The sequence below is a fragment of the Lactuca serriola genome, chromosome 8 (genome assembly GCF_051521515.1).
Source record: "Lactuca serriola cultivar US96UC23 chromosome 8, Lser_US96UC23_V15, whole genome shotgun sequence".
NCBI lineage: Eukaryota > Viridiplantae > Streptophyta > Magnoliopsida > Asterales > Asteraceae > Lactuca > Lactuca serriola.
In genome coordinates, this window is record NC_136415.1 from 337,860,345 (window position 1) to 337,873,563 (window position 13,219).

A 13,219-nucleotide genomic window follows, 5' to 3' on the forward strand; every position below is an offset into this window, starting at 1 on the left:
ATCTTTCAATATATAGTTTTATTTATTAAACTATCTACTGTTGTATTTAACATAAATTCAGAACTTTAACTAAACTGTCTTTATAAGAAAATATGGGATTTTCTTGGATAACAACTTTTCAGAAAACCAAAGGAAACATAATCTTTTTACAAAAACAAACAGCTTATGAACTCACCAACTTTATGCTGATTTTTAAACTGCTTGTATTCTCAGGTTCTCCCTAGACAGGTATCCCGCGTTCTTTTGCAGAAGTCGGAGCGTATGGAAGTCTTGTCTTATTTTGATTAACTTATGTAACTACAATACTTGTATTACTTTACTTTCAAACAAATGTAATGAATCTATGTAATGTAATGTTTTGTGTTTACTATGCTTACTATGTACATTGGTTATGATACTTCATGACGTCCTCCGCCCCGGAACGTTTCCGCCTTCGGTTTCGGGGTGTGACACTTACCTCCAAAAACATGTCGTGAATCCATTAAATCTTGAAGTAAAGAGTCCAAAGCCTGTATTGCTGTTTTTTTTGCCAATGGAGCCACATCCCATATGATAAGTTTGCAGCTTTTAATCAATACTGCTAAAGAACTTCGTTTGCTAATACTACAGGACGCACTATCAACCACATCAAGTGGAATTTTAAATCTGGAATGACCCGTTCTACCTCCCGGAAGCAGAGACGCAGCGATACCCGATGTTGTTGTAGCCAAAGCAATATGTCCTTCAGATCTTATTTTAGTTAACAAGGCTCTATATAGAAATGTTTTTCCAGTACTACCTAGACCATAAATTAAAAAAAAGCACCAGGTTTATTAGAATCAACTCTCCTAATTATCGTATTAAAAGCAAGTTGTTGTTCTTTGTTAAGAGTATGCATAGCCATTAAATCTTCCTCATAAACATGAATACTTTTTTCTACTTTAATTTCTCTTGTTTGGTCTTCAAAAAGCGAATTATCATAGTCATTTGGCAACACATTAAAGTCACGAAGACGCTTTCCCATCGATTGTAAAAAGCAATCAATCTGGTGAAATGCATAGTGTCTACTCTGAAAATGTGTTTCCTTATTACATTTTAAGATATCTTCTAACATTGAATCTTCAAAACATGTCCACAACTGTCGAGGATTGTTTGGACATGTATAAACTAAAAGTGTTGCAAAAAGTCTACGTAGTTCATATGGCATGTGAAATGTTGATGCTTCTTCTAAGCATTGTTGTTGAGTGTTGTCATCAAGTAAATAGCCACGTAACAAAGCAGCTTCACGAAAAGTTGCAACTCTCACACCGTTGACACATTTCAAGTCATCATATGATTTGGGACAACGAACTTTCGATAACAGAATCCTAAGATAATACCTTTCGCCTTCACTTGGATGAGCAATAACAATGCGACCTATTAAATCTCCTATTTGTCTAGGTGACCATATTTTGTTGCTGGTTTCCACACAAACTGATCTGGAAACTAAGAATATGTAAGATTAAGATTCTATGCTAATTTATTTGTAGTATTTTCAACGAAGTACTCAGTCAACATGGTCTTTTTTGGCAGGATTATTCAAAACATTAATCAAAGGTTCTTTTCTTTTAAAAGTCAATGGTTGATAGTTTTCTAGATGAAGTGGCAAATGGATAACAGCCGGCTTAATTTCACCTAAAGAGAACTTAAAAATTCGCCAAGCACCTTCAGGAGGAGAAACCTGTTGGATTAGTGTCTAAGTCCATAACTATTCTGGTATGTACTTGACCCGATTGTGCATGGTCCTTTTGGGTTGCCTTCACACTGGTGACTAGATAGGATGATTGTTGAGCAAAGATGTCACACCCCAAAACCAAGAATGACGGAAACGTTCCGGGGTGGAGGACGTCATGTATAGTATCACAACAGTGTAAAGTAGTAAACAAGCAACAACATCATCCATTGCATTAAAAGTAAAGTTTTAATACATGTGTGTTCTTTCATTGTAATAAGACACAAAAATATGTAATCAAAATAATAGACGAGTCTTGTCTGTGCTCCGTCTTCTCAAAACCTGGCCATAGTACCTGTCTACTGGTGACCTGAGAATACAAGTTATTTTGAAAGAGAGTATCAGCCTAAAGCTGGTGAATTCATAAGTATTTAAGTGTCATTGTCTTGTTTTGGAAAGCTGTTATGTATGCCATGTAAATCTTTGAATGAAACAATTGATATAAGTATGAAAACCCTAGAAAATCCCATATTTCCTACTAGTATGAAATGTAGTCATCTACCAAGACCCGAATGTTTTGCTATAACAACGATTGTTTTTCCTTCTTTTTTAGTATTACTAATAGTACTTAGTCTAACTCATCATTTATATGAATGTATCACAAAATAAAGTAATAGGAAAAATAGAATCATGTAAGTGTTGTCCTTTTGTATTAGGATCAACACGACATCGCAACTAGCGAAAATGTATAACCTTTGAACATTCATAGATTGTTCAATTTTCCTCTGTAGCTGCAGCAGGTTTAAGGATAGGTTAGTACCGTAAAGGTACTCCTAATACAAGTATTAACCGTAGACATCCGTAGATGGTCATTTAACTCTGTAGCGAACAGTAGGCTAAAGGAATGGTTAGTCCCATAAAGGTACCCCTAATATAAGTAATAACCGTAGGCATCCGTAGATGTTCATCTACCACTGTTGCTAACAGGTGGGTTCCGGAATGGTTAGTCCCATCTAGACATCCGGTTGAACTGGGATAGGCAGGACAATTTACACATAATGTACTAGTATATCATCCTAGTGAATCTAGGTACAAGTATCCATGTAAGTGTGTACAAATAAATCTATATATGTAAATGTATTCATGTAAGCGTATCGATGTAGACGTATTCATGTAACATGTAATGTATAGTATAGAATCATGAATGAACTGACTCTGGTATCATTTATACACCCTTGCTACACAAGAGTGTGGGAAACTGAATGAAGGTTGAAAACGATAACATCAATACATATATAAGAACATAAGTGTATAGATATAGTTTTGTTCAAGAAGGTAAAAATGGTTTTGTAAGACATCTAAAAGTTTTGAACAATAATTAACAATGACTTGATGTCATTTTAATAAACATTTCAAACGTAATACTTTTGATAACATGGTATTTTTAAGATACAAAACCATCTCATACATCACATTTTGAAGCATGTGAAATCAGTTGGATGAAAACACAGTTATAAATACCTATGATTGATTTAGTAACATGTTGTTTTCTACTTGTATTCCCCCCCATTAAAGCATTTAAAATCATTTAAAACATTGATTAATGGGTATGAACTCACCTGAAGATGGTGGTTTGGATGAACTGAACGGTGTAGGATTGTTAGGTGTCAAGTGAGGACTTGTACACACACTATGATCCTAAAGAACATATAATCACACACATATATGCACCCAATTAGTCTTAAACTACTAATTGAAAATGTTAAGACATCCTAGAACATGATAAACACTTTATATAAGTGTTATAAGCCCTAAGGATTGCATCTAAGTTGTTGTAGGACAAGGCTAGTGGGTTTAGGGTTCCAAAGGACCCCATACATGAGTTTACTCTCCAATAAACCTCACACAAGGAGTTTACGGTCGTAAACCCTTGAGTTTCCGGTCGTAAGCTCCTAGGCCTTATGTCATTTGGTGTTTTAGAGTTCTAAATGATCCCTAGAAGCATTCCTACTTGATGGATTAATCCTTGGAAGGGTTTAGGGCTTAAATACACTCCTTTGAGGAGTTCACGGCCCTGGGACCATTTCCCTTAGAGATTACGGCCGTAATCTCTCATGGGGATGGGTTTTTGGTGATTTAAGGTCCTTAAATTAACTAGGAGTAAATCAAGAACTTCTTGGGCCGTGAACTCTTAAATCATGTTGTTTTGTTATGAATTCTACGTTAATAAGCATAAAGTAAGCCATATAATACAACTAGAGAGAGGTACTCACGATTTGGAATGAAAACCCGAAGATCCGTGAGACAGAAAATAACTTTTCTCTAGTTGGAAATGTAACTAATGAATAAATATGGCTCAGAATTCTATATATAGTCCTGGGATTTTTGGCAAAAAATATTTTATTCACGAAATGAACTCTAATATCATAGGGTTTTGGAATAACAGAGTTGCAGAAAACCCTAGTGCATCCACTCTCGTGATATCTCCTTAAGTGTAAATCCTGAAATACTCAAACTTATACGGAAAAGCCTGAAAATTTACTGCGACTGTTCTAACTTCTATTGACTTGATAATGTTTGTACCAAATGGAAATTTTGGGTTGTCACATCATCCCCCCCCGTTAGAAGGAATTTCGTCCCGAAATTAGAATTTAAGCAAATGAGAAGTTACAAATAACTAAGCGAAAAGATGAGGATATTTTAGTTTCATCTGATCCTCTCATTCCCAAGTGAATTCAGGTCCTTGTTTGGCGTTCCAGCAAACCTTCACTATCGGGTTACGACTCTGCTTTGTTTGCTAGACCTCTTGGTCCATGATCTCTACTGATTCCTCCACGAAGTTGAGGCTCTCGTTGATCTCGATCTTGTCGAGTGGAATAACAAGAGTCTCATCGGATAGACACTTTTTCAACTTCGAGACGTGGAAGGTAGGATGTACATTACTGAGTTCGCGCGGTATATTGAGTTTGTAAGCTACGGGGCCGTTTCGGGCAAGGATCTCGAAAGGCTCTACGTATCTTGGATTGAGCTCCCCACGCTTTCTGAAGCGTATCAAGCCCTCCTAGGGTGAGACCTTCAGTAGAACTCGGTCGCCCACCTAGAATTCCAACGGTTTCCTTCGCTTGTCAGCATAGCTTTTCTGTCGGTGTCTAGAGGCTTTCAATCGTTCACGAATTTGAATGATCTTCTATGTCATTTCCCGAATGATCTCCGGACCTGTGAGAGTGCTTTCGGGAACTCGTCCCTTAGCTAACTGGGTATCACCCACCTCGTCCCAACATAGAGGGGATCTGCACTTTCGGCCATAGAGGGCCTCGAATGGAGCTACCTTTATGCTCGTATGATAACTGTTGTTGTAGGAAAATTCGAAAAGGGGTAAATGAGTATCCCATGCTTTCCCAAAGTCAATCGCACAGCCTCACAACATATCTTCTAAGGTTTGGATAGTTCTCTCACTTTGCCCGTCGGTCTGTGGATGGTAGGATGTACTCATGTCCAGCCTAGTTCCTCGAGAATTTTGTAGTGACTGCCAGAACCTCGAAGTGAATCTACTATCTCTGTTCGAGATAATAGATAACCGTTCAGTCTTACAATCTCCCTAATGTAAGATCTTGTAAGTTTCTCCATCTTGTCTGTTTCTTTGATTGGAAAGAAGTGTGCAGACTTGGTCTGCCTATCGAAGATGACCCATATGGAATCAAGTCCACCCGTTGTCTTGGGCAACTTGGTTATGAAGTCCATAGTGATCTGCTCCCACTTCCATTCTGGTATCTCCGGTTGCTGTACAAGACCGGAGGGTTTCTGGTATTTGACCTTTACCGTCACGCAAGTAAGGCACTTACTTACGAAGGTAGCAATATCTACTATCATGTTAGGCCACCAGTATAACTTTTTGAGATCCAGATACATCTTATTTGATCCCGGGTGCACGGAATAACGAGTGTTGTGAGCCTTGGTCGTGACCAAGTCTCTGAAGCCACCGTGTTTCGGTGTCCAGATTCGATCCATGAGGTATAAGGCTCCGCCACCCTTAACTTCCAAGTTCTTATCCATCCCTCTAAGGGATTCACCTGTCACGTTTTTTTTGGATTAGTGTCTAAGTCCATAACTATTTTGGTATGTACTTGACCCGATGGTGCTTGGTCCTTTTGGGTTGCCTTCACCAAAGCAACTTGATTGGAGAAATAAATAAAGAGAGAGGTTATTATGATTTATTAATATGTTATAAGAATAATATATTAAAGGAGAAATCATATTTGTTTAATTAATATTGGTCAATAATTAATTAAGAATTAATTTTGTGATCAAATGTAATTAATTAAACTAGAGGGGCTGAATTGTAATTATGTGATAGTTACAAAATATGGTAATGGTTATAATAAATATGGGTTGAACGAATTCAAGGAGATAAGGATCCTTGAAATCGTCCAAAGGATAAAAGATAAGGGTTTTCAAGGCTTATCTTATGGTTGCTTGGTGGGCAAGCAACTAGATAAGGATAATGACTGAAACCTAATCTCTACACCTATATAAATAACCCTAAGGCCATAAAAATTCGTCCATGCCTTGTCTGGGGTTCCTAGAAACGAATTTTATACCTCTTCCCTCTCTCTCTTGCTTCTCCATTTGCTCTTGGTGTTTGTGAACCATTAGAGGAGTGACACTTGTGATTCTAAGCCTTCCAAAGTCAATACAAAGTGATTTGGGATTGTTATTGATACATAACAATCAAGGTAGTATTATAAACCTATTCTTATGTTAATATGATTACTTATATGCTAGAATTAGGGTTTTATTATGTGTTCATAATGTTGTATATCTAATAGTGAAACCATAGATCCAATGCTAGGGTTGCATGTACACATAGGATTGTTTGTACAAATCCCATCAGTGGTATCAGAGCCTTTGGTTAACTTCTTTTCAATTAGTTTATTCAATTGTATGAACTTGACACATTAGGGTTTATTGCCAATAAACCCTAGGAGGCTAGGGTATTTCAAGATTAGGGTTTGCAAACCCTAATTTGCAAGAGTTTGAATAAGATCTTCAAATCCTTTCCTTAAACCCTTAAATTTTGAAATCTAGGGTTTGTTTTAATCCCTTGATTTTCGAATTTTGCCTCCTCCCCAAGATAAGATCCTAAGTTTTAGGGATTTGGATTATCCCATATCTTGTAATTATCCTCTAGTTGTTATATATGGTAATTATAGATTTTGCATTATCCTAACCATAATTTGGAAATCTAGAGAGATAATTAAGGGATTAGGATATCTTAAATGTATAAATGGTACTTATCCTCATGATTTAGATAATCCCTTATGATTTAATAATTAAATTAATAGTCTAACTCAAGATAATTATTAAATCGAGAGTTTTAATATTTAAATTTTTTTAATTAAAATGTCATAAATTCGAAAATTTTTAAGACAAATTAAAACTAAATTGTTTTGAAAAGTTTCAAAACTTGCCCTCAAGTTTTGGAATTTAAAAGTTGATTACAAGTTTAATTAGCATGTTAAATTCTAAAACCCTAGTATTGTTTTGAAAAAGTTCAAATTACACCCTTATGGTTTTATTAATTAATTAAGGTGTATAATTAAAAGAAGTTTAATAAATCCATAAAAGTTTTGGTTTACAATTAAAAATATAATTGTTATATTTGACCACCTAGTATTTTAAAGTGTAAAACACACCCTATACTATATATAACATTAAAAGTCTAACATTATATATATGTATAAGTAAAAGTCAGTCTTACCGTTAGTAGGCGTCATTCACGAAGCTGGTCTATAAGGGGTGTTTAAGGAAATTGCCTATAAAATGGCGATTGAATGGGTATCCACTCTTACCCACCGCACTCTTGACCAGTGGAGAGTCGTTAGCCGAACGGGTAGGATAGGACGAAACCTTCCATTATAAGTAAAATAAAGTATAAAAGTAACTAAATGTTTTCACAAATTCCCAATCTTAGTTACTTAGGCAAAAGTGAATTGATGCAATTCCATGAAATTACACTTTGTACCCTTGCGAAGACGTTAGTGGAGCGTGTGTGGTTTACCGGCACACTAAATGGTTCTAAGTGAAGGTAGCAAAGGGTGACTCAATGTTTGTCATAGTTCGGTGGAGCGTGTGTGGTTTACCGGCACATCGAATAGATGACTGTAACATGTGAGGGCACCATGTAAGTTTGCATGGTTATTCACACCCTCTTTGTGATCCTCGGCATCCCAGTCACAAACAAGAGGGGCATATCGAGATTTAAACATGCCATTGAAAGTTCAATGAATCTCAAAGGATCTAGGAGTTTTCATAGATTTAAAACTTAAATTCTTTTTCGTTTTTCGTGGTGGAAATTAGTGAATCGTCATTCACTTACCTTCAAATATTCTGCAATTAGGGTTACGACATCCCTCTCCCGAGTTGTAGAATATTGTGTTGGGTCCTAGCCTTAGTAACTCATTTGGGTGATTTACTAAGGACTCAATCAATCAACTAACTTGAATTCGTTTTCTCCCGTTTTGTAGATGTCAAAGTTCGACAACTATGGTCTTCCCAAATCCCGTGGAACAAGCTTTCCACATGAAGATGATATTCCACGATTCGATCGAGGAACAAGAGATCGTACTTCACTTCCTCCTCCTCCTCCGATTATTCTCCCTAACCCACAAGTTCGAAGGCTTGAAAAGTTCTAGATCACTCAAGCCCTGTTGGCAAGTAAACATAAAGAAGGAAAGTCGGTGTGTGCACACGTCATAGGGATGAAGTCACACATTGATAGGTTAAGAATGTTGGGATCCGTTGTCTGTGAGGAAATGGCTGTTGATTGGGTTCTTCAGTCACTTCCTAACTCGTATAGTGAGTTCGTAAGAGAGTACTATAAGATGAACCACGACGTGACCCTTATAGATCTCACATATATGTTTATTGCTGCTGAATCTGCAATGGTTTGGCGCAATAGAAAAGCAAAGTTGATTGGTGAATCTGCCTTCAAGACCTCTATGGATATAGATAATGGCAACGAAAGATATGCTATGATCGAAAGGTTTGATCATAAGAGAAAGGCAATGTCTGAAGTAGTTCCATGTCATGTTCCAAAAGAGTCAATTTGCTGTTATTGCCAAGAGAAAGGGCATTGGAGACAAAGCTGCCCTATTTACCTAAGAGATCTAAGAGATGGGAGAGTCAAAACGTATGGCTTTGCTTTAGGTAAAATCCATTGACTAACTCTTTTAAGCTTCTATTCTAGATTCTTAATACATAATGTGATAAGATTACAATTGATATTTTGTAGGATCGAAGAAAAGAAAGGAAGCTTAAGGGAAGAAGTGAGCAAAATCTAACCGTGAAGGAATGGATTTCGATCGCATTTCTCGAAGATTAGATTCTTGAGCTACTACTTAGAGTTAGAATTAGATTGCTAAGAAAGATGTATTAGCATAGTTTTTCAATGAATTGCATTGTAAGGACAAAATTTTTTCTGCAATAAAATAAATTTTGATTTTATATTATTTATTTATCCTTGCAATGGCGTATATGAAAAATTGATGTTTGGATGTTTCTATTATTAGCAATAATGGATTTGGTTCTTATTATATTATTTATGGAAAGTCGAGAATTTACCAAATAGGGAGAGTTTCTCATCGCCCAAGTTTCAATTGGACAGAAACTTGGAATCGTGCAACTTGGTTGCACGATGAATGAGAAATTTCACATTTGGAAATTAGACTAATTCATTGACAAAGTGTCAAGTGAAGGACTAGGAGATCGAGCACACAAAGTTGCGTGTTGATCAAGTCCACCATAAGAGTAAATGTGATTATACTTACAAGATTAAGTGTAATTCTAGATTGATTGAAAAAAAGGTTTAAATCAATAGTAGAACGAATAAGAAGAATCAAGTAGGCAGAAAGATAAAAGTTTCTCCATTCTAAGAAGAACGGAGAGTACCTTTTATGCTTTATGATGGGTCTTAATGATTAAGAACCATATCTCAATTGATCCTCTAAGTGAGTCTTAGTACAATTGTATGTCTAAGAAGAGGAATCAAGAATTAAAGAAATGGTTAAATCAAGAAGTCAATCATACTTTGTTCCAAAAACAAGTCTTAGAGTTAAGATTGTGAAATTGAGTGATAAGTATTAACAAGGTTTATAACATTCATCAAATGTGGAAAGTTGTGATGTCTTGGATAAGACAAAGACCAACTAGGACCAATTTATGAAGTGTTTGATAAAAGCTACACTAACTCTTGAATATTTGTTTGTCAAGAAATGGTTGTTGACAAGAGAATCTTATATGTCAAGGAGTCAGTGGGAGCCTTAATGGTCTTGAGAGGTTTCAAGAACAAATCAAATAAACCGTATCGATCATCACTAGCACACGAGTTGAGGTTTACAACCTATCGTGTTGACATTATTTTGTTTCCGTGCCAATCCAATCGAGTTAATTATGCATGTGAATCCTATGAGTTCTCATTTGAATGCATAAAAGGCAAGGACCTTGATCAATGGAAAGTACAGTGATAAGAAAAGGCGAGCTGCTTAACGACTTGGAAGACATGGTGGGCAGCTGTGCTACCATAAGGCAAGAAATCGAGAATAAGAAAGTTCGATCCATATGAGTTTGAATTTGTCGTAAACTTTGTTTTTAACAAATTCACATGGATAGGAACAAATACACCGTTTAAATCTAAGTGTCATAAGATTTCCTCCTTCATGAAAATGATTGTGAGGAAATGCTTTCACTAAGAAAGATTTTAAGAAGATAGTGGTTGTAAAATTGCATTCTCGAATTCGATTATGGTTACGGTATCCCTTTCCATAATTTGAATTGTGAGGTTTGGCAATTAGTCTTAAGTGTTTAGACACACATATGAACTATCGAAGGCAAAGGTGTATAAGTTCAAGAAGCCTTGATAAAAGATTATCAAAGCACTAAGTATGAGAAACATGAACTTAAGAAATTCAATAAGCATTGTTTTTCTGAAAGTTAAGCTGTTTCTGAATACATGTCGAAGCTAGTGGGAGCATAAGTGTTATGTTTATAATAATCATCATGATAGTGGGAGCATAAAAGTTATGATTATATGATTATTAAGGCACCTATTGCAAGTTGGCAATATTAATTATAGAAAACAAGAGTTATACCTTGCAAAGTCCTAAGGGTTGTAATGTTGTTTTGGTATAATTTAGGGAGAGAATATTATGCTTCATTTCAAATCTAAAGGATTAGGTTGAGAAATGTTAATAAATTTAGTCATAGGTAAATAGTGTGTTATTAAATTTTCGATTATGATTACGACATTCCTCTTCACAATTCGAATTTTGAGAACATAGCAAATAAAACATTATGCGTCGTGTCCCATACGCTTCGAGTATAGGATCGATTGCAAATGATTTAATGTTTGACCATTCTAAAATTTTCTAAATGTCTAGCGCATTTAGAGGGAAAAATGACTAGAATCGGTTTAGACTAAAATAATTAAACAACTATCAAAGGACAATCCAAGTTCGATGAGGATTGGTTGCTTGTGAGTAGTTGGAAGTATAGTATTGGAAGATATGGAAATGTTTTCATATTGGATGGACCATATCGACATTATTAGGAATAGATAAGATTCCATTAAGAATAAGTTGTCATATGGAAAATATGGAAATGTATCCACATTGGGAATTGAATATTGATAATCTATGACTAGATTAGAAACTTTTATGCAAAAGGATGTTCAAAGGAATGTACTTTGAGTGAGAGACATCATATCTAAGGAATTGTCTTGTAACAATTTCCGATAAAAGACTTTGTAATATCATTGGCAATAGTCTTTGTGACTTTTGTGCAGTAACATTACGAAAGTATAAGTTGCATAGAATGTTAGAATCTAGCATATTCTATAAGTAGCAAGAATTTGATATTCTTTCACTTATGAAAAGGATTTGGAGTTGTGAAATGAGAATGATTGGAAATGTGTTCAATGTGATCTATTTCACAAAGTAAGAAACATAGGTAAACATTGTGTGCATGCTAGGAGCATGGGACAACTATTGTAATTCAAGTAAGAAGTTGATTACCCGAAACGACAAATAATGAGTAATCAATTTGGTGATAAATAAAAGGTGTTTTATTTATACTCAAAGGTTTGAGGCCATATGGGATTAGTATTATTCTTGTGTTTCACATTTGCATGTTTTGAGTTCCAGAATAATTGAGTTTATTAAGAATAATCGAATTATTCGAACGAGCCACAGTCATTCATATGTTGGAAGTAGATATGAATGAAGACTGTCGTGAATTGGTGTGTGGATTGTCTAAAGAGCATTAGACATAAGCGAATGTTTGCTGCAACGTTCATGAGTGCTTATGAATATGAATTTGAGCATTGGATTAAACCCACACTCACTTGGATCACTCCATGAATTGTATCACGGGTGATTGGTGAGACGATAACATCTTATATTCTTGAAACCGAGATGTGTGAGTTGTATCTTGCGAATTCGTTGCACATTGATAATATGTAAACGCACTAGTAACTTGGTGTTATAAAACATATTGTTGTGTGTGATTTGGTGAGTGAGTGCAAGTGAGCATTGTATCAAAGTTTATCCGTTCCTTTTATCCAAAGAAGGATAAAAGCGATACCGTTGGGCCCCTCGATGATTTTGTGATGACAAACGTAAATGCTTGGCCGGGCTAGGGCTAATTTGATTTGTTCAATTAGTCAGTCGTCATAAATCGGAAATCGAGATATAGTACAAAGAGAATGATTTGAAATCATATCTCATATGATATCTAGAATGGAGGAATATATGATCCCTTATCTAAGGACACACATATATGATAGGATCAGAGTTGACAGCGGCTTTGGAAAGCTACGATTGCAGATCATGATCTGAAGTCATACGCATAATAGTTATTAGACTTATCCAAGTGGGAGACTGTTGGATTAGTGTCTAAGTCCATAACTATTTTGGTATGTACTTGACCCGATGGTGCATAGTCCTTTTGGGTTGCCTTCACCAAAGCAACTTGATTGGAGAAATAAATAAAGAGAGAGGTTATTATGATTTATTAATATGTTATAAGAATAATATATTAAAGGAGAAATCATATTTGTTTAATTAATATTGGTCAATAATTAATTAAGAATTAATTTTGTGATCAAATGTAATTAATTAAACTAGAGGGGCTGAATTGTAATTATGTGATAGTTACAAAGTATGGTAATGGTTATAATAAATATGGGTTGAACGAATTCAAGGAGATAAGGATCCTTGAAATCGTCCAAAGGATAAAAGATAAGGGTTTTCAAGGCTTATCTTATGGTTGCTTGGTGGGCAAGCAACTCGATAAGGATAATGACTGAAACCTAATCTCTACACCTATATAAATAACCCTAAGGCCATAAAAATTCGTCCATGCCTTGTCTAGGGTTCCTAGAAACGAATTTTATACCTCTTCCCTCTCTCTCTTGCTTCTCCATTTGCTCTTGGTGTTTGTGAACCATTAGAGGAGTGACACTTGTGACTCTAAGCC